At 39.9% G+C, this 22,240-nt stretch overlaps 1 pseudogene; it reads right to left on the bottom strand.

Annotated features, from left to right (window-relative positions):
- Positions 1–15,911: 15,911 nt before the first annotated feature.
- LOC145535730 (prostaglandin E synthase 3 pseudogene) lies at positions 15,912–21,153 on the bottom strand (annotated as a pseudogene).
- Positions 21,154–22,240: the final 1,087 nt, after the last annotated feature.

The following is a 22,240-nucleotide window of genomic DNA, read 5'->3' as shown; positions in this document are numbered from 1 at the left end:
ACAGGTATCAGCGAGATTTAGTGCATGATATTAATATAATGGATCCCTTCCAAGAATATGGAAATAAGGGGCTAGTTATTGTTCAAAAGAAAAAGACCTGGCAGAAGAGGGAAAGACCTAATACTGGTGCGTTAAGAATAGGTAGTTTGTTTGCTTTTTTCAAATCCACTGGCGTAAGGTTAGAACCCTAAGGAAAAAATTTAGGTGTGATTTAAAGGAAAGAGGAAACAGAATTGATATTGTTATGACCATAATGAACACATAGGTAATATTCTTCTAATATTGATTACAAAGCCGATTTTATAAGCAAAGAGATGAACTGCAAATATCATTCACTTCCAGAGCCATCTTGTTAACAGAACTATGCTGCCTAAATCGTTGCTGCAACTCTGATCCCCTCGCCATGCTTAATAATTTTTATTTCTTTTGATAGCCAAACCTACCCAGCTGCCTAATAGCCTTTAGGGTCCAGAAGGTAAATCTTTCTGGTGAAATCACTTTGGTTTCCTGAAGAGTTCTTTCAAGGGATTCAACCCAGAATTTCACAATCCTGGAGTCAATCCCCACCATACCATCTTAAGTTGTGGCAATCTGTCATGTGGTCTGGTAGCTGGGGTAACATGGAAGATCCCAGCACAGTACATACATTCCTCCAGCCTTCTATCAGCTTTACCTGAGGTGAGTCAAAGGGATACGTGTGTGGTAGTTGGGGGTGTTGGGACAGGGGGACTTGAGGGGATATTGCCTGATATATTGTTGGAACTCGAAGATTTATCAAATGAATAAACACTTGAATGAATGAGTGGAATTTGGGGGAAAAGTGTCTTCCGGCTTTGGAAAAATAAATACAGCAAGCCAGAAAAATAGAAGCAGGCCACTGTATTTAAGACCAGTGTTTTCTTATCCTGCCATCACCAAACATTCTCTTCCTAATAAAGGAAAACTAAGATAGCTTTGCACTGAAGGCTTGTCTGTCAGTTGGGAGAATCCCAAGACAGGAGGTTAACCTTCCAATGAGCAGGGGGAGGTTTATGCGGGCATGATGAAATCTGGCAGCACTTAATCTTCGAGTTCTCTAGAAATAAAAGGGTCATGCACAGGATCATTAAAGTGTACAGTTTCTTCTAATTTCAAATCTGGGCATGGATACATAGACTTTTCCCTCTTCAACAATACACTGGTGTGCTGGGAGAGAAACAACATCTAAAATTCTGCACCCTTTAACAACTCTATTGGAGGAAACAATTGTGCTTAGTTTTAGTAAGCGGAGATGAACTTGAAATAGTTTCTCAATAAAAACTTGATTTTTGTTTTCAATTTCAATCTGGGGAGGAAGGTGGGAGGGGGTTTCAGGATGGGGAACACATGTAGACCCATGGCTGATTCATGTCAATGTATGGCAAAAACCACTAGAATATTGTGAAGTAATTAGCCTCCAACTAAAATAAATAAATTAAAAAAAATCGTTTCTGAATGGTTTATTTTGGATTTTAAGCCATGCTGCTATTTTCACTTTTAAAGAAAGAGAGTTTGGTGATTTTTGACCATCTAAGAAAATTAGTGCATAAGGCTGTATGGAATTGCCTATGAAAAGTTAGTGCATAAAGCTGTATGAAATTGTTATGTTTAGGCTTCATTTTATATATAAATATATATATTTATATATTTATTAAGTAAGTAAGTGAAAGTCGATCAGTTGTGTCCGACTCTTTGTGACCTTATGGGCTATACAGTCTATGGAAATCTCTAGGCTAGAATACTGGAGTGGGTAGCCTTTCCCTTCTTCAGCGGATATTTCCAACCCAGGAATCGAACCCAGGTCTCCCACATTGCAGGTAGATTCTTTACCAGCTGAGCCACAAGGGAAGCCCATGATATTTATTATATTATATATATCTATAGCACCTTTGCAGAGGATATACAGGACAATCTTGGTAAAATTGGTGCCTAGAATCCAAGTTTTACCTTAGCAAGAGCAAGTTTTGCTTTACAACAACTTGGACAATGCTTCTACCTTTTACATTTCATCAGTTTCAGTTATTTACAAGCAAAATATTAACTATGGAGTTAAATGTATAACAATCTCCATTTTGGTTTTCATACCATTCTAACTGAAATAACTAGCTACTTGGTTGGGGTGTATAGAAGAAAAATGTATTCTCAGCTCCAACTTACCCATTAGCATGAATTGTTGTCAATTGAGAAAACCACTTCATGCCCCCAGCTCTATTCCACAAAGGCAACGTATTTTGAGCCTAATGCTCTCCTATATAACTTAGATTATATAGACTGCTTAATTCAATCCATTGGAACATAGGTAGAAACATTTAATTTATTCTGCGCTCTTGGGCTCAAAATGGAACTGAGTTTTCTCATGAATATAGAACACTAGGAATTTGTAAAATTAGGAAACTATGTACTTATGTCATTTGGAGTTGAGAATGAACTAGCACAGAATTCAGAATACTTGGATGTTCTGCAGGGCAGGCTATAGGTGCTGGGAAATGAAAGCCCTCCAGGATCAGCCCCTGTGCACTGACAGTGGGACTTAGTGGGTAAGGGTGCGAGCTCTCAAGCCTCTGAGGTGAGATACCTCAGAGGTGCTTTCTACATCATGGGTAGCAAACCACTTCTGTAAAGGGCCAGAGAGTAAACATTTTACACTTTGCCACCACATGGTTTCTACTGCAACTATTTTTAAACATTTTTATTTATGTATTTATGTTTATTTTTGGCTGTGCTGCGTCTTCGTTGCTGCGTGGGCTTTCCTCTAGTTGCAGAGGGTGGGGGGCTACTCTCTAGTTGTGGCGCACAGGCTTCTTGTTGCAGAAGCTTCTCTTGCTGTGGACCATGGCTCTAGGGTGTGCAGGCTTCAGCAGTTGTGGCTCCTGGGCTGTAGAGCACAGGCTCCATAGTTGTGGTGCATGGGCTTAGCTGTTCCATGGCATGTGGGACCTTCCGGATCAGGGATCAAACCCGTGTCTCCTGCCTTGGCAGGCAGATTCTTTACCACTGAGCCACCAGGCAGGCCCCCTCTATGGCAGCTATTCAACTCTGCTCTTGTAGAGTGAAAGCAGTCATAAACAATTCGTAAATGAACGAGCATGGCTATGTTCCACTAAAACTTTATTTATGGACACAGAAATTTGATTTTCACAATATTTTATGTGTCTTCTTTTGATGCTTGTGACCATTAAAACATGTTAAAAAAACCATTCAGAGCTCATGGGCTGTATAAAACCAGGCTGGATTTGGCTCATGGGTTATAGAGTGCTAATCCCCGGTTCTATAGTTGTTGCAGTTTCCCTTGGGGATTCCATAGTGCCATCTTGCTGGGAAATTCACCCTTTATTGCTTTCCTTATCTTCCCTGTCTCACTCCCCCATTCACTTAGCAGAACACTCGTTGCTTTGACATTATGAAGATCCTGCAGAAAGACTCCTGGGATTCTAAGAGTAGAGTCAACAAAAGGCTCATTTCATTATATTCTCAGACTGACAGTGCAGTGGGTGAAATGTGTAAACTTTACCATTCCAGTCTTCTGACTTGCAGCCGAGGTAAAACCAAGAGTGGTAACACCTGCAGTGAGCCCAAGGCAGCCATTCTGTCTCAGATTCATCGCTCTCAAACCCTCATGTATCTACAACGAGGACATCAAGATGCTTTACAGCAGTGTGTGCTGGTGAATCAGAGTCAACTGAGCCATGTAACAGTGCACAGGAACCCAGAGGCACGGGGGGTGGGGAGTGATGAGAACCACTGAGCAATCTCTGTAGCCACGTGGATTTGTGAAATGGGTTTTCTTCCCAACACTCCTTGACAATAACTGAAGGACTGCATGATTTCTAGATCAAGAACAGTAGGTGGGTAGATGGGGCGTTCATTTTTTGGTCCCATCTTGCTCATTTTATGTAGTAATTTCTTTCTTGGCAAATTGAAAAGGCTTTCCTCACTCTGTTCCAAGCTGTCCCAGGTGGCTGTACCCTCTCAACTTGGCAGGTGCCTGTATATTGGCAGTGAGGCTGTGAACTAAGTACAGCAATTTCTGATCTTCAGACACAAATGATGCAAAGTAGATTCTTTATTAATGACAAGCTTTACTAATAGAAGGCTAAGGCCTGACATATGGGCTACAAGGAAATTGTGTTTCCCTGTTTGGCTTCGATGTGCTAGAGTCTTATGCACTGTCTCAAAATTGATTAATAGACAGAGGCTTCTCCTAGCCCTACTTGGTATGCAACATGCAATAAAAACATAATTGTAAATGTAAAAGGGAAAAAAAAGCTCACATTCTAGAACTAGCTCTGGGATGTTTATAAGTTCTAACAAAATCCTTCAAAAATGTGTATTGATTGGGTTCCTATTAGCAAGTCTGATCCATTGGGACTCCCTAATTACTAAGGTAAGTCTTAACTTGCTTTTATCATTATTTTCTCTCTTTCAGTCCAAAATAGAAAGGAAGATGTTTTCTTTATTAACCTGTGAATTTTAAATTGAACTTGAGTCCAGCAAAGTAAGCTATCACTGGTTTTTTCTGACCTAAACCTCTGGAGGGCTTCATTTTAAAATTCAAATATGAGGAGAATATTTTTCACTGTATTTTTTGCACTAACATAATTGCCCCTTAAAGAACACAAATTGGCAGACTTGCAAAAGAGGAAGTGATTTTTATTTATTTATTTATTTTATACAGGAATTAAGTTCTGCAAACAAATACCTCTGGCTACTGGGGCTTAAAACATGCTGTATGGTGTTCAAATAAAAAAACAACATGAAGCCAGTAAATGCCTATGGTCACAGGGTGTGGGAGGTGTTACCATACTAATAATAACCAGGTGTCAGGGAGTAGCAAATGAATGCCCGGATCTATAGGCCAGCTGAAATGTCTACCCTAGGCTCCACATTCCTGCTTGAAAAAAATCTTCATTCTTTTTTAAATTGTATTTCATATTTTATTTGTATATTGAGAAATACTAAAATTAAATTAAAAGGACTCAAGTAATTATTCAGATATTTGAATATATCCAGACTTAGAAATATCCAAGGAGAATCAGCAGCATTTTTCTGATATTCCTTACCTTGTAAACATGTCCCTAGAGGCTGCCTTTCCAGTAAATTAATGAAACAAATTAAAAAAGCACAGATATTCAAGGCATTATAATTTTAAATGGTTGTAGTAGCTGGATTTTAATAATTAAAGATTTCCCATCAGAAACCTTTCCTAAAAGATTTCAACAAAAATGAAACATTGACCTTCACACGTTCCTGAAGGGACACAGGAAGGCCTGTGTTTCTGTGATGTAAGATGCAGCTAGGGTAGACTAGAGGGAGAACTGGCTTCTTTCTGTCCATCACAGCCTCTCCATCCATATGCTGCAGACTAAGCGGGAGGAGAGAGAGGAGCTATTTCTTAGCATCCACCAGCTTCCCAGCTCTGGCCTTTTTGCATCAATTTGCATAACTGGAAACAGCAGGTCTATTTCAGAAGCATATGGACCACTGCCCCACTTCCCCATCGCACACATACCTTCACCTAGGTCTCCCTCCAGGCACACTCTATCATGTACATTCCCATATGCTTTTTAATGCTGAAAAGTTCACAACTAGGGATCTATTCGTTGGATGTAAGGCCGTGTTTCTTAGCAATATGCATATAATCCTGGGATGTATCACACCTTAACCCCTTAGCTTTGGAATTTAGACAAACCCATGATGTTCCTTGAAATTACTTTAAAATAATCACAAAATTAAAATGAGCAAGGTCTGTTAATTGCTTACGTGTTACTGAATACACACACGGGGAGGATTAGGCAAAGAAGGATACAAAAAGGGTCAGATTGTGTGATCTCCATCATGATCAGGTAAACGGGTTTGGAAGATCTCCTGGGAAAGGAAACGGCAACCCACTCTAGTATTCTTGCCTGGAAAAGCCCATGGGCAGAGGAGCCTGGTGGCCTACAGTCCATGGGGTTGTAAAGAGTTGAGCACGCCCACATGCTCATGAACTATACTTAAAATGGTTAAGGTGGTACATTGTTATGTGTATTTCATCACAATAAAAAAAAACTGCAGGGAAAAAGCCAGTGAATTGTGAAGCCTGAATTTGATTTCATTTTGATCCAACCTTTTTTACGACTCAGAGCTGTTATTACTCTCATGCTGCAGATCAGGGGACTAACGCCCAGAAGGACTGAACTGTCTTATGTCACACAATTATCAAGTGGCAGAGTTGAAGTTCAATCCAATGGAAGTGATTTTATAGCCAGAGGGCTAAGCACAGGAATAAATAAAACTAAGTACTCATCTAACTGCTAAGGGTTGGGTAATACTGGGTTGTGACTTGACCTGCTTGGGCTATAGTTGACTCAGTTGTAAAATGAAGGAATGGATATAGATCAAACTTCAAAAATTTCAACATTTTTGACCATGACTTACAGTAAGAAATGTTTTATATTGACCCATTCTGCAAACACATATACACACACACATACACCATGGTTTCCCAGAATCACACCTTGAGATAAGGATTTGAGTGTGAGTGATTAATCAAAGATGCTTTCTGGAGAAAGTGGTATGGGAATAGACGAGGCAGAGCAAGAAAGGTGCAGAAATCAACCAAGGGTCCAATTTCAGGTGAAGTCTCAGCCCCAGCCTATTCTCATGGGGAGCTCTGAAGCATAAAATAAACTCAAGACTGACTCGCCCTGAGCCAAGAGAGCTGGTTACAGGCCACCCCAGCAGGATGTAACCTCCCAGGAACTGAAGCTCATGGTACTTATGGTAGCCAGTCCTCAAAGATGGCCTCCAATGATCTCGGCCTTGTACAATTCACACCTTTGTGTAGTTTCCACCTATGCTGTTCCATGGTTGGTCACTGCAACCAATGAAATACAGCAGAAGTAATGGTATGTCACTTCTCAGATTAAAATATGAAAGACTGTGGCCTCCGTCTCGGACTCTCTCTTCCCTGTCTCTGGGGGAAGCAAGGTCTCATTTTATGAGCAATCCTATAAAGAGGCCCATGGCATGGACTCTTAATAACAAGGACCTGAGGCCTTCAGGTGACAGCCAGCAAGGAACTGAGGCCTGCCAACAAGCATGGGAGTGAATCTGAAGGCAGATCCTGCAGCCCTAGCTATCAACTTTACTTAAATCTTACGAAACTCCCTGAGCCAGAATCACCCAGATAAGTTACTTCCGGATTCCTGACCCTCAGAAATCGTGTAACATAACAAATGCTGTCATTTTAAGTCACTAGGTTTTTGAAAAATTTGCTATGCGGCAACAGATAAACAATACAAATATATTAGGCTATGGTGTTTCCAGTAGCTGAAGGGAAGTTTTATGAAAAACTACAGGGAAGATTCTTTAGGAGAGAAGCACAAAGACACTGGAGGATGGACAGAACCAGCAAGAGACCTGAGGTGATGTGAGCAGGGATCAATCATGTCTGCTCTCTCTCCAAAACAAATGTTGCATGAAACAACACTTACTCTTACTACACGCAATGCACTTTGATAATTTCTATTTGATTATACTCTTATTTGGTTTATGAAGTGCTGGAAGTGAGCCCTTAAATTGATTTCACAATTCACTAACAAGTTGTGACCTGCAGTTGAAAACTAGCGAACTTAATCATCTTTGAGGTCTCTTTTAGATCACAACTTTTGTAACTAGGAGACTGCACAGTGTTATTACAATGACAACTAACATTTACTGAACACCCACTATGCCATAACTATTCCAAATAAGCTAGTAACTATTGATAGTCCCATTTTACAGATGTGAAGACTGGTAAGTGGCAGAGGCCAGGAGGAAACCCAGGCAGTCTGACTTCAAAACCTGTTGTCAAGAGTGCAGGCTCCTAAGTGAGACTGGGTTCAAATCCTGATGCCAGTGGTTGATCAATAAATACTTGTAATGATGATCACGATATACTACACTCATTGGCAGCCATCAGCTCACTGATGGGGACAGTTCTAACAAAAGGAAGTTTAGGATCAAGGTCATGTATATTGACTGAATTTAGAAGTTAGTCGTTGATAATCAGCTCAATATTCTGCTCTGTTTCAGCCATGCTGGCCCAGTCTTCATCTTAAATTTAGCCACTTAGACCAGATGGGGCTCTGGCCTGGGTTATGTAACATCTGCATGCTTGAATGTCTAGAGTATATTTCCCTGTAACTAGATAGAAGGAATTTCAACATACTCATTTTTATGTATTGTTTTATTAAAGTACAAAGATACTCCTCTAATAAATGAATCTAACTAAAACACATTAGTCACCATTATGTAGAGGATATTCCTACTGAAGTCAGTGAACAGTAATCAATCTCTGGATTTTAAAAATATGGTCAATAAATGTTATGATATAAATTACTAAAATGGTAAAAACAAACAAACAAAAAAACACTGCACAGAATCTGGATACTGGAACTATTATCTTTTTGGCTGAATTCCTCTGAGCCGTGTCTCCATCAATTATATCTTTCATGGCACAGGATAAATACAGCATTTATCATAGGTAGCGAAGTCAGTATAGAAGCATAGCATCCTTTTAATAAAAGATTATCAGTGAGCAAAGATTTATACACCTGCTGAGTGAATTATCTAGAGCTGGACACATGTAGAGGATACATGTCAGGAAGATATTTCAGCAGCTGCTTTGTTGTCAGGTGACTTGAAGGATTTAAAAAGAAGAAACAAAAATTGTTTATGTTCCAATTCATTTGCTACTGTGTGATGAGAAATTACAGGGCAATAACAGTGACTGCAACCTAGCTTGGGATACTGTTAGCAGATATAAAACACTGTTCTCCTGCCACCTAGTTTTTAAAAGTCATTTTGTATATATTGCTAGAGAGTTACATAAAACACCATGGCTCCCCCAAACCAAATATCAATCTAGATGTCCTTAAAAATTAACAATTTAAGATTATTTCTGGACAGAAGACCTAAATAGATGTTTCTTCGAAGAAAACATACAGATAGCCAACAGGCACATGAAAAGATGCTCAACATTGCTAATTATTAGAGAAATGCAAATCAAGTGCCATGAGGTATGGCCTCACACCAGTCAGAATGGTCATCATTAAAAAATCTACAAATAACAAATGCTGGAGAGGGTGTGGAGAAAAAAGAACCCTCCTACACTGTTGGTGGGGATGTAAATTGGTACAGTCACTGTGGAAAACAGTGACTCATAAAACTAAAAATACAGTTGCATATCACCCAGCAATCCCAATCATGGGAATCTACCCAGACAAAACTACAATTTGAAATGCACCCCTATGTTCATAGCATCACTATTAACAATAGCCAAGACAAGGAAACAACCTAAATGTCCACTGACAGAGGAATGGGTAAAGAAGATATGGTACATATATATAATGGAATACTGAACCATCAAAAGAATGAAATAATGCCATTTGCAGCAATGTGGATGCAACTAGAGATTATCATACTAAGCGAAGTAAGTCAGAAAGAGAAAGACAAATATCATGATATCATTTCTATGTGGAATCTAAAATATGGCACAAATGAACCTGTCTACAAAAACAGAAGGAGACTCACAGACAGAGCAGAGACTTGTGGTTGCTGGTGCAGGGGGAGTGGGAGAGGGATGGCCTGAGAGTTTGGGATTGGTAGATACAAACTATTACATTTACAATGGATAAACAAGAAGGTCCTAATCCATAGCACAGGGAACTATATGGAGTATCCTGTGCTAAATCATAATGGAAAAAAATATAAAAAAGAATGTATATATGTGCATAACTGAGTTAGTTTGCTGTAGAGCAAATTAACACAATATTGTATATCAAGTATACTTCAATTAAAAATTTTTTAAAAGGTCTACAAATAACCAACACTGGAGAGGCTATGGAGAAAAGGGAACCCTCTCACACTCTTGGTAGGAATGTAAATTGGTGCAGCCACCGTGAAAAACAGTACAGAGGTTCCTCAAAAAACTAAAAATAGAGTTGCTTTTTATACTAAGCAAAGCAAATCAGAAAGAGAAAGACAAATACCATATGATGTCACTTATATGTGGACTTTGAAATAGGACACAAATGAATCTATTTATGAAACAGAAACAGTCTTACATACATAGAGAACAGACTTGTCAAGGGATGGGGGATGCAGTGGAAGTTTGGGATTAGCAGATGCAAACTAGTAGATTTAGATGGATAAACAGCAAGGTCCTGTTGTATAGCACAGGGAACTATATTCAATATCCTGTGATAAACCATAATGGAAAAGAATAGGAAAAAGAAAGTATATATATATATATATATATATATATATATATATATATACACGTATATATATATATATATATATATACACGTATATATATATATATATATATATATATATACACACATGTATATATATATAACTGAATCACTTTGCTATACAGCAGAAATTAACACATTGCAAATCAACTATATTTCAATAGTGGAAATTAAAATGAAAAAATTTTCTAATTATAAAGGAAATACATGCTTTTATACAACATTTGGTAAATGCAGAAAATGTAAGAGTAAAGGGAAAGAAATCACAAAGTGATCAGATATCAGATCACATGAGATAATAATTACCACTATTAATATGTGGTATGTTATCTTTAAATTAGCATCATACTATATGTACTTTTTATAATTTCATATTTTCACTTAAAAACATCCTACAGGAATTTTCCTGTGTCAACATATTCTACTTGAACATTACTCTGATGACTGCACAGAATTCCATTCTATGCACATAGCATTTTAACAGTCAGTATCCAGCAGGCAAACAGAAACCACTCTATACATTTAATACAGAAACAGACTTAATGCTAGTATTTTGCTATAAAGTTATAAAAAGTGCTGAAGAAGAAACAAGGAGAAAGGTGTGTCTTAGTGAGCTATCACTGTGTGACAAACTACTCAAACTTACTTGTGTAAAACCAGAATTTAAGAAAAATTCTGTGGCTAACAATTTAGGCTGGGTTTCATCTCAGCACTGTAGTCTCAGTTGAGGGCTCTCATGCATCTATGGTTGGCTGTGGGCAGGCTTTGATGATCTTGGCTGGGCTCCTTTACATGTTCGGGGATTTCAGCTGGCACAAGGTGACTGGCTAGACTCAGACCCACATGGTTTGTCATTCTCTGGCAGGCCAGCGTGTGCTTGTTCCACAGCAGTCAAGGGGCTCCAAGAGAAAGAGCAGAAGCCAGAGGGTCCTTTTGGGGCCTAGGCTTGGGACTACCACAGGGCCTTTTTCTCTGCCTTCTACTATTCTAAGCAAGGAACAAGGCCAACCCAGATTCGAAGAGTAGAGAAACAGATTCTGCTTTGTACGTGGAAGTTGCAAAGTCACATTGCACAAGGGCATGGAAACAGGGAGAGAAAGAGTTCTGGCTAGTTTTGCAAATGACTGATGACAGTGTGTCTTACCTAGGAAACCTGAAAGCTGCCACCATCCCTGGGGCTGGAGCCCATATGTGGGTGATGGCACTTGTGGCACTTAATATTGATCTGTGAGAGGTACTGCTATCACTGAGTAGAAATCTAGGCATCTATAAAGTTATGAATCTGTTAAAAGTGCCACAGATGTTTTGGGAACAAATAGTTGCCTGTAGTCATTGTTGCTGCCTCTAGAGGACCCTTCGAGACAGACTAAAAGGTTATTCTCTTTTCCACCTTATGGTCTCCCCACCAGTGCCTCCCAGTAGCAAGCCTAACGGGATGCAAGCTGAAAGGGACCCTGCAAAATGGAGTTTACTGGTTTCTAACCACCCATGATACAGAGAAGAGCGTCAAAAGTATAGCTGAGACTCAAGTGAAAAGTGACTGTACAATAATATCATTCATTTAACAAATCCCCCATTGCTGGATATTTAGATTATTTCTTTGGAAATACAACATAAATGTGGAAAGCAAAGTCATCAATGGGATAATTTCTGAGCCCAATGGACAATGATATTTAATTTCTAAGAAAGGCATTTAAGAAGGGATGTATCCTCCTTGAGCTCAGCAATAAACAAATGATACATAAAACAGAATGGCTCAGAGTAGCTCTGCTCTGTCCCTCCAAGGGTAGATTTATGTCTTCGAGACAGGATGAACACCAGAGTTCTGTCCATGTGGAGCTATCATCACATAGTTTACCTCCAAAATTATTTCCTTCACATTGCATTCCCATATGCAAAAGCTTTAGCTGCATTTCTCTATGCCCAATAGTCACAATATAAACATAAAATCCCAATGGCAATGTTGCAAACAGCATTTCTAAGGTTTAGCCTCTGTACACAGTGTTTCATTTTACTAACTTATTTTTATCATAAATGTCATACTGCTTGTAAAAAAATCAAACAAGCATTTTCAGGGGTGAAATTCCATCCTAATAGCATTCAAAGATTTATCAGGTATATTTCATCTTGAGTTTTTCCTATGAACACTCTAATACATTTTAGTATTATAGTCACAGGTTACAATTCTCTTCTATAAATTGCCTTTGTAAGTAAAAGATTATATATTATGCATTATATTTTGATGAACTTTTTGTTTTAATACAGTTAAATATATGTAATATATAAAAAGCATATCATAGCATTCTATAGGATGGATGTGCTAAAATTCATGTTATTGTTCATTTTCCTCAGTAGAGTACAAGCTCCCTGAGGACAGGAACCTGGTTTGGTTTGATTGCTGAATCTCTAATACTTAGACAGCTCAGTTCAGTTGCTCAGTCATGTCCGACTCTTTGCGACCCCATGAACTGCAGCACGCCAGGCCTCCCTGTCCATCACCAACTCCCGGAGTCCACCCAAACCCATGTCCATTGAGTCGGTGACGCCATCCAACCATCTCGTCCTCTGTCGTCCCCTTCTCCTCCTGCCCTCAATCTTTCCCAGCATCAGGGTCTTTTCCAATAGACAAGCACCTGGCAAATAGCAGATGTTTCAAAATTGTGTAGAATGAATGACTAAATGGCAAAACACTACAGATGAAGAGCCGTATTGTTCTCCATCTTTCACTATTCCAATAATGAATTTGGCAATTAGCAATCTTATAAATATATGTTGAATGCATTGCCAAGACCAAAACAAACAAAAAAACTGAAGCACTTCAACCCCTCTCAAATTCATCCCAATATTTTCAGGAAGTCCCCAGTGGAAAGGGAGATGGCACTTGTATTTACAAGTCTGGTCTTCCTAGCTATTACTTAGACCTGCCAGTACAGTTTCACAAATGTAGTCCTGTTACAAAGTAGCATGGGCCTTTTCCTTCTTTTTAGCTTGTGTTGCTTGGGGAAGTCGTCTGAGTCTCTTACGTTTCTACCCCATGTTTTGAGACATCTGGCTGTCATTCTGTGGAAATGAGAACAGTACCCTTTGTCCCTGCAATTTTTTGTTAAGCAGGCTATACTGGCTGTAAAACTTTGTGCTCTCGATATCTCTATGAAAATTTTTTATCTAGTTTTTATTTTTTTATTTTTGGAACATCTGCTTTCCCCCAAAGCTCAGGGGTAAATTCCCAATGAGGAAATACAAAGGACATTCCATGTATAATATATATTGAGCTGTCCTCAGAACAACCCTTTGATGCTCACATTAAAGCTCCTTGGACTAAATGTACAAACCTTAGTTCTCTCCTCTCTTTGGTTGAGTGTTTTCCTGAGTGACTTTCGCAGACATACCTTTAGCAGGTCCAGCCTCTGTCCTGTAGACATTTCTGAATCCCAGGGTAAAAGTCATTTGTGGTGTTCAGGTGGGAGCTCCTGGAAACACACAGATATACTAATAAATACAGAAATTTGGATGAATGGACAAATGTTCAAAATTCACTTCAGCAAATTCTCAAAACAGTTAAGGTTTCCCCCCTCTAAGCCCTAAAAATTTTAATACTTTAACCTTTTATGTAGAGGGCTTCCTTTATAAAAATATCCTTTTTATGATAATTGTTATATATGATCATTTAGAAATTTGGGGAAAGGAAGTAAATACAAAACATAGGAAATAAAATCACCTCTAACCCCCAGCCCCAGAGCTACCAGTGTGAAAATTTTATGCCTATTTTCTTCCAATTTCTTTTCTATATGTTCTTACCTGTTTCAGATCATAGTACATACATATTTTTCTACTTTTATATTTTTCCTTAATATTCTAACAAAAATGTCCCTTTGCAACTAAAAAAGTTCTCCATCTACATACCTGCTAACAACCGTAAACAAGCCCCTTGTTTGGATGTACCATTTATTGAGATCATATAGTATTTTAAAAGCCGTCCTCCAAGTTTACTCACACTAGAAGTCAGTCATATTCAATTCCTCCTTTTCCTTCTTTACCCAAAGCCTCTTAGTCTTGAGGGCTGTCTATTCTATTTCTGAACAACTTCTTTTACCTGTCCCAGTGGTTTCAATCCCAGCTAGAACATATAGGGAGCTTTAAAAAAATAATGATTGCTGGGGCTCCACCAAAGACTGAGCTAATCAGAATCTCTGGGGGATGGAGACCAGGTATCCACAAGTCTGAAAGCTTCCCAGTGAATTTTTAGAGAAGGACAACACATTTAGTTTTATTTCATTCAAATCACACTTTCTTTTCCAACTTTTGCAAAGTGTATCTACAATTTTCTATTACAGATCCACTTTTTAAAAGGTTTTCTGTGATATTACAGCAAGCTTTTCTTTTTCAAACAGAGAAATATTCCCAAATTCTTCCTCAAGTAAAAATAAAAACTCCATTCTAGTAAATGGCAATACATGAAATTACAGTAAACCAGACACTTGAAAGGATAGCCAAGAAGTCTTCCAACAGTTTATTAGAAAGAATGTAGACATTTTTTAAAAATTCCCCACTGCCATGAACATATATTAAGGTTTTCAGCCCAGGTACAAGCTGAATGGAAAAAAGAAAGAAAGGAACGAAAAAAATCCAATAGTGCATTAACATTTTTTCCCACTCATTTGTCATAATGACAGTGCAAATACAAATTTGGTCTAAATGTACAGACTCTCAAACAACAATGTACAGCCTTTCTTCATCATCTGTGCTAAGAAATGTAGAGGTTTAAGGATCAAGCAATACCAAACGTATAGGCTTCAAAACCATCTAAGTTACAGCATTCACTAGTTTTAGCCAAGATACATCTGGAACACTGACAAATGATCACTTATGTACAATAATGTGAAGCAAATTTTTTGAAAAATAAAACTTTGGTGAAATAATTCTGAAAGATATACCAGAGGAACAACATGTAACTAGTTTAAAGTACCAGAGAGGGAAATGGCAACCCACTCCAGTATTCTTGCCTGGAGAATCCCAGGGACAGAGGAGCCTAGTGGGCTGCCGTCTGTGGGGTTGCACAGAGTCAGACACGACTGACGCAACTTAGCAGCAGCAGCAGCAGCAGTTTAAAGTATCAACCAATTGTTTCAGCCACTTTGAGTTCATGCTCTAAAATCTAAAATTTAGTTCCTTTCCCTAAGCTAAGTGCTTCCTATCATGTCAGTATCTAGGTTGTGAAGTAAAGGAGACTTTGGTGAAATGTTTTTATTTATCACAACTGCTTTATCAACTGCCTAGGACCTCAACAGCATCATGGAAAAAATGGTGGTGGTGGTTTACTCACTCAGTTGTGTCTGACTCTTGTGACCTCATAGACTGCTGCCAGGAGCCTCTGTCCATGGGATTCTCCAGGCAAGAATACTGGAGTGGGTTCCCACACCCTCCTCCAGGGGATCTTCCTGCTCCAGGGATCGAACCCAGGTCTCCTGCATTGTAGGCAGAGGCTTCACCAACTCAGTCACCAGGGAAGCCCCAAAATTGCCCAATACAATGTTGCATATGAACCCTTAATGAAGCCTTTAAAAAAGCAAGCAGGTTGAAAAATGGGTTATAGGAGGCAAATATAGCATCTGCCTTTAGAGCTATCAACTCAGGAATTCTCTCAATTACAGAATCTTGCAGAGAAGTTATTTTTCTTTCTCAAAATCCAGTGATGACAACATTCCTTACTCCAGATCTGGCATTTTTTTCTTCATCACTGTCTTGTGAATCATCACCTGCTCCATCTACTTCTGGTAAATCTACATTCTCATCACACCCATGTTGTTCATCATCTCAGAGAAATGATCAAAATTACACATGTCTGCAACCGAATCATCTTCACAGTCTTTCCAAGTATTGAAGTTCAGTTCAGTCGCTCAGTCGTGTCTGACTCTTTGTAACCCCATGAATCGCAGCACGCCAGGCCTCCCTGTCCATCACCAACTCCCAGAGTTTACCCAAACCCATGTCCATCGAGTCGGTGATGCCATCCAACCATCTCATCTCTGTCATCCCCTTCTCCTCCTGCCCCCAATCCTTCCCAGCATCAGGGTCTTTTCAAATGAGTCAGCTCTTCGCATGAGGTGGCCAAAGTATTGGAGTTTCAGCTTCAACATCAGTCCTTCCAATGAATACTCAAGACTGATCTCCTTTAGGATGGACTGGTTGGATCTCCTCGCAGTCCAAGTGACTCTCAAGAGTCTTCTCCAACACCAGAGTTCAAAAGCATCAATACTTCGGCACTCAGCTTTCTTCACTGTCCAACTCTCACACCCATACATGACTACTGGAAAAACCATAGCCTTGACTAGACGGACCTTTGTTGGCAGAGTAACGTCTCTGCTTTTAAACATGCTATCTAGGTTGGTCATAACCTTCCCCCCAAGGAGTAAGCATCTTTTAATTTCATGGCTGCAGTCACCATCAGCAGTGATTTTGGAGCACCCCCCCAAAAAAAAAAATTCTGACACTGTTTCCACTGTTTCCCTGTCTACTTCCCATAAAGTGATGGGACCAGATGCCATGGTCTTAGTTTTCTGAACGTTGAGCTTTAAGCCAACTTTTTCACTCTCCTCTTTCACTTTCATCAAGAGGCTCTTTAGTTCTTCTTCACTTTCTGCCATAAGGATGGTGTCATCCGCATATCTGAGGTTATTGATATTTCTCCCGGCAATCTTGATTCCAGCTTGTGTTTCTTCCAGCCTAGCATTTCTCATGATGCACTCTGCATATAAGTTAAATAAGCAGGGTGAAAATATACAGCCTTGACATACTCCTTTTCCGATTTGGAACCAGTCTGTTGTTCCATGTCCAGTTCTAACTGTTGCTTCCTGACCTTCACACAGGTTTCTCAAGAGACAGGTCAGGTGGTCTGGTATTCCCATCTCTTTCAGAATTTTCCACAGTTCATTGTGATCCACACAGTCAAAGGCTTTGGCATAGTCAATAAAGCAGAAATAGATGTTTTTCTGGAACTCTCTTGCTTTTTCGATGATCCAATGGATGTTTGCAATTTGATCTCTGGTTCCTCTGCCTTTTCTAAAACCAGCTTGAACATCTGGAAGTTCACAGTGCAAGTATTGCTGAAGCCTGGCTTGGAGAATTTTGAGCATTACTTTCCTAGCGTGTGAAATGAGTGCGATTGTGCGGTAGTTTGAGCATTCTTTGGCATTGCCTTTCTTTGCAATTGTAATGAAAACTGACATTTTCCAGTCCTGTGGCCACTGCTGAGTTTTCCAGATTTGCTGGCATATCGAGTGCAACACTTTCACAGCATCATCTTTGAGGATTTGAAATAGCTCAACTGGAACTCCATCACCTCCTGTGTGTGAAGTTCACATTAAGCCAATTAAGCTTTGGCCTCTCTTTTGTTAACCTTGGTCATGACTGGCCAGATTCTCCTTTTCATAAACAATATTAAATTAATCTGTCCATTCTTTTATGCTTGGAATCATTTGAATCAATACAGTGAAGAAGATCAATTTCATGTAAATGTTTAAAATGATCAATTCCTCCAAGACAACTGAATGTAAGTTTGGCATTCTCAAAATTTACATTAACATCTTGACTGTCTTCAACACAAAATTCAGTGAAGACATAGTCCCTTTGATCGTAGCACTTTGCAGAAGCAGGCTGTATCGTGAACGGGGCAGGGGGACTGGCTAATGGGTGGGCGGGCCTCTCCAGTGGCCTGGAAGTGGAGGTTTTCTCCTCAGTGAATTTTAATACAGCCAGAGTTGAGATGCACTGCCCCAGCCCCAGGCCACTTCCCAAGCCCCAGCCCTGATCAACTCCCAATCAGGTTATTGCAGTTACCTCCTCTTTTCTTGTTTCTGTTTTGTACATAATTTTCTTTATTTATCTAGGCTGTGCTAGGTCTTCATTGCTGTGCAGGCTTTTCTCTAGTTGTAGTGCATGGGCCTCTCGCTGCAGTGGCTTCTCTTGTTGAGGTTCACAGGCCCTAGGGTGTGTGGTCTCAGTATTTGCAGCACACGGGGTCGATAGTTGAGGTTTCTGGGCTCTATGGCATGGGCTCTTCTTACTTCAACGTCTATTTCACACACCACATCCTGCTTCTATCAGTCAGCAATTGTCGATTGAGTGGTTACTACGTACCACTCAGTACGTTTTATGAATTGCTACTGTATCTAGGTATTGGGGATATGGCAGTGAATAAGACAGACAAAATTACCTGCTTGGTGGAGCTTAGTGGGAGAGGCAGACAACAAAAGAAGTGCACAAATAAGAAAATGTTAGGTAAGTGTGATGCAGAGAATTGGAACATATAGCGACTAGATGGCTATTTTTGACTGGGTGGCTATTTCCATCTGAAATGGCCTTTCCAAGGAGGTGACATCTATACTGAGATCTAAACGACAGGAAGGGAGGGACCAGCTATTCAGAGTTTAAGGGGCAAAGCATTCTAAAGAGAGGACCAGCCACTGTGAAGGCTTTCAGGTGAAATGAAGTCTGATTGAAGGGCCAGAAGAAGGCAGAGCAGCTGAAGCACAGGGGTAAAGGGGGAGCCGTGGGAGATGAAGTTGGAGTCAGCTCACACATGCTTTCTAAGTCAGGGTAAAGAGTTGGAATTTGATTCTTTGGGCAATGACGGGAAGCCACTGGAGGGCTTTAAGTGAGAGAGTGACATGATGTGCTTTGTGTTTGAACAAGATCACTCTGGTTGCTGTGGGAACAACACATTGGGGGTGACAGTAGGAGCAGGGACCAGGCAGGTGCTTTGGTGCTTCTGGTTTTCCTTGAAGTACTTGCTCCATTTAAGACAAATACAAATCAAAAGCTCCCCTTGTTTTTAAGCAAAATATTAAAATTCTTATTATCATCTAACAGGACCTGGATGGGCTGGCCTCTCTCCAGCCTCCTGTACACCATCTTTGCCCCTGCTATTGAGCCTTGCTGACCTTCTCTCAGTTCTTCAAATGGAGCAGACCACAGGACCTTTGGACTTGCTGTGGTTATATGTTATTTGCATGTGTGACAAAATATACATAGCATAAAATTTACCATGTTAACCATTGAAAAGTATACAACTCAGTGGCATTAAGGATATTCACAATGTTGTCATCATCACTCTCTAGCTCCAGAACTTTTTCATCATCTCAGGAGGAAACACTGGACTATTAAGCGGTCACTTCCCATTCCCTCCTGCCCCAGCCCCTGGGAGACCATTAATCTGCTTTCTGTCTCTATGGATTTGCCAGTTCTGGACAGTTCACAAAAATGAGTACAATATGTGGTATTTGTGTGGCTTCCTTCACTCAGTATAGTTTCCAAGATTCATTCATATGGTAGCATGTGTCAGTACTTCATTCCTTTTTATGACTGAATAATATTCCATTGTATGGATTTATCACATCTTGTTTATCCATTCCTTAGTTGATGGACATTTGTTTTGGTTGTCTCCATCCTTCAATTAATGTGACTAGTGCTGCTGTGAACACTCAAGTACAGGTTTTTGTTAGAATCCCTGCTTTCAATTCTTGGGGGTATATACCTAGCAGTGATCTGCTACATGATATGGTAGCTGTGGTCATATTTTGAGGAACGAGATCAGTGAATCTTCGACATGGATTAGTTTCCTGTGGCTGTGGTAACAAAGTACAATTAAAATAATTGCAGAAAATTTATTGTCTCCCAGTTCTGAAGGCCAGAAGTCTGAAATCAAACTGTCAGGAGGGCCAGGCTTCCTCTGAGACCAAGTAGAATCCTTGTTTGCCACTTCCTAGCTTCTAGTGGGGAGAAGGCAATGGCACCCCACTCCAGTACTCTTGCCTGGAAAATCCCACGGACGGAGGATTTTCCATTCATGGGGTCGCGAAGAGTCGGACACGACTGAGCGACTTCACTTTCACTTTTCACTTTCATGCATTGGAGAAGGAAATGGCAACCCACTCTAGTGTTCTTGCCTGGAGAATCCCAGGGATGGGGGAGCCTGGTGGGCTTCCGTCTATGGGGTCGCACAGAGTCGGCCACGACTGAAGCGACTTAGGAGGAGCAGCAGCAGCAGTCTGGGTTTTACCAATAAAAATCCAGAGTTAAAGGAAACCCTTCAGTCCTAGGAAAACTGGAATGTTTGTCACCCTATTATATCACAGACCACATTTTGAGTAGCAAGGCTCTAGTTATGAACTATGGTGATTTACCCATTAACTACATTACTGAATACTCAGTATTTATCTTTACATTTAAATAAATTATTTTTTGCTAGAATAGCCCAAGATTTCAAGAATCTTGACCCCAAAAAGCTTCAGACAAACCGTGAAATGGTGACTTAGTTGAGTTCTTGGGCGCCATATGTGAATATCGTATATTAACTCATAAAATTATCTATGATGCTCAGCGTTGTCCCAGTTGGGTTGAAAACTGAGGGTTTTGACCCCTTTACAGAGTAATTATGCACGGGAAAGATCTTTTTGGATAAGGATACTCACTGGGTTTGAAGTCTTCAGTATCCTTTTCTTGTGCTGCCCAGGGACTGTGAAAGTGGAGGTGAAAGCGCCTTTCTGAGGGTGGGTTTGAGCATGTTGTGGTATGAGCTCTTGATTCCCATTAGGACCACCTGAAAAACTTTGAAAACTGCCACGCCCTCACTCCAAATCAAATGATTCAGGCCACCTGGGATTGGGCACAGACAGTCAAGGCTTTGTTGTTAGTGTTTAAGTTCTCCAGGTGATGCAAATAAGCAACCAGAGTAGAAAATCACTCTGCAAGCTCTTCCTTTATTAGAGAAACATTGCCAATCTGTCCTTAATCTTTTTTTCTACCTGCACCCATATTCCTCTCCACTCCCCTCAATGCCCACTTACCTCTCTGTCATGGTTGGTCATTACCTTAAGCAAGTTCTCCTCTTCCTCATATTTGTGTCCTGTTTATACAATGACCTCACTGACCTGGGACCATGTAGAACCCACTGGTGGTAATAATTACTCCTGCAACTGACCTTGGCAGGCTTTCTTCGAGCTTTATTGACTTTGTTTTTCATTCTTTCACAAAAGGCATCCTTAGCATCATCCACAATTAAGTTAGCCTTTGATGGTGTCACTGTTTTGACTGCAGTCTCTTAGGAATCCAGCGAAATCTCCCACAGAATCTGTACTGTGTGTTCCTCTGCAAACCAGCCACAGGAAATCCGGGTGGAGTGTACATTGCTTTTTTATTGGGATATAATTCATGTGCTATAAAATTCACCGTTTTACAGTGTCCAATTCAGTGGTTTTTAGTATATTCACAAAATTATGCAGTCATCACCACAATCTAATTTCAGAGCATTTTTGTCACTCCCCAAAGAAACCCCCTACTCATCAACAGTCACTCCTCATTCCTGTTGCTCCCCTGCAACTACTAATCTATTTCTGTCTCTATGGATCTGTCTATTCTGGACATTGCCTATAAATGGAACATTCAGTATGTGGTCTTTTGTGTCTGGCTTCTTTCAGTTAGCATATTTTCAAGGCTCAAACATATTACAGCAAATATCAGTTCTTCATTGTATTTTGTGTGTGTGTGACCAAATAATTTTCCATTGTATGGATGTGCTACATTATGTTCATCTATTCACAAGTGATGGACATTGGGGTGCTGTGAACATTCATGGGCAGGCGTTTGTGTGGACATGTTTTCATTTCTCTTGGCAGCTGAACCACCAGGTCATATGGTAACTCTGTGTTTAACGTTTTGAGGAACTTCTGAATTGTTTTCCAACCTTATTTTTTGACCTTAAAACAGTTCTTTCCTGAGTGTGAGCTGGTCTGTACTTGTTAGGGTGGGGAAAATGAGTCTCAGGGCCTTGAAACGTTTTTTTTTTTTTCCTGTTATACATTTTATGTGAAGAATGAATGGTACTTTCATATAGAACCTTGTCATTCGGTTTCATCATTTCAAAATGTCAAGAAAGCATGGAGCGC

The sequence above is a fragment of the Giraffa tippelskirchi genome, chromosome X (genome assembly GCF_054371585.1).
Source record: "Giraffa tippelskirchi isolate mGirTip1 chromosome X, T2T-mGirTip1v1.2.pri, whole genome shotgun sequence".
Lineage (NCBI taxonomy): Eukaryota > Metazoa > Chordata > Mammalia > Artiodactyla > Giraffidae > Giraffa > Giraffa tippelskirchi.
This window is presented reverse-complemented; position numbering and strand designations above follow the sequence as displayed.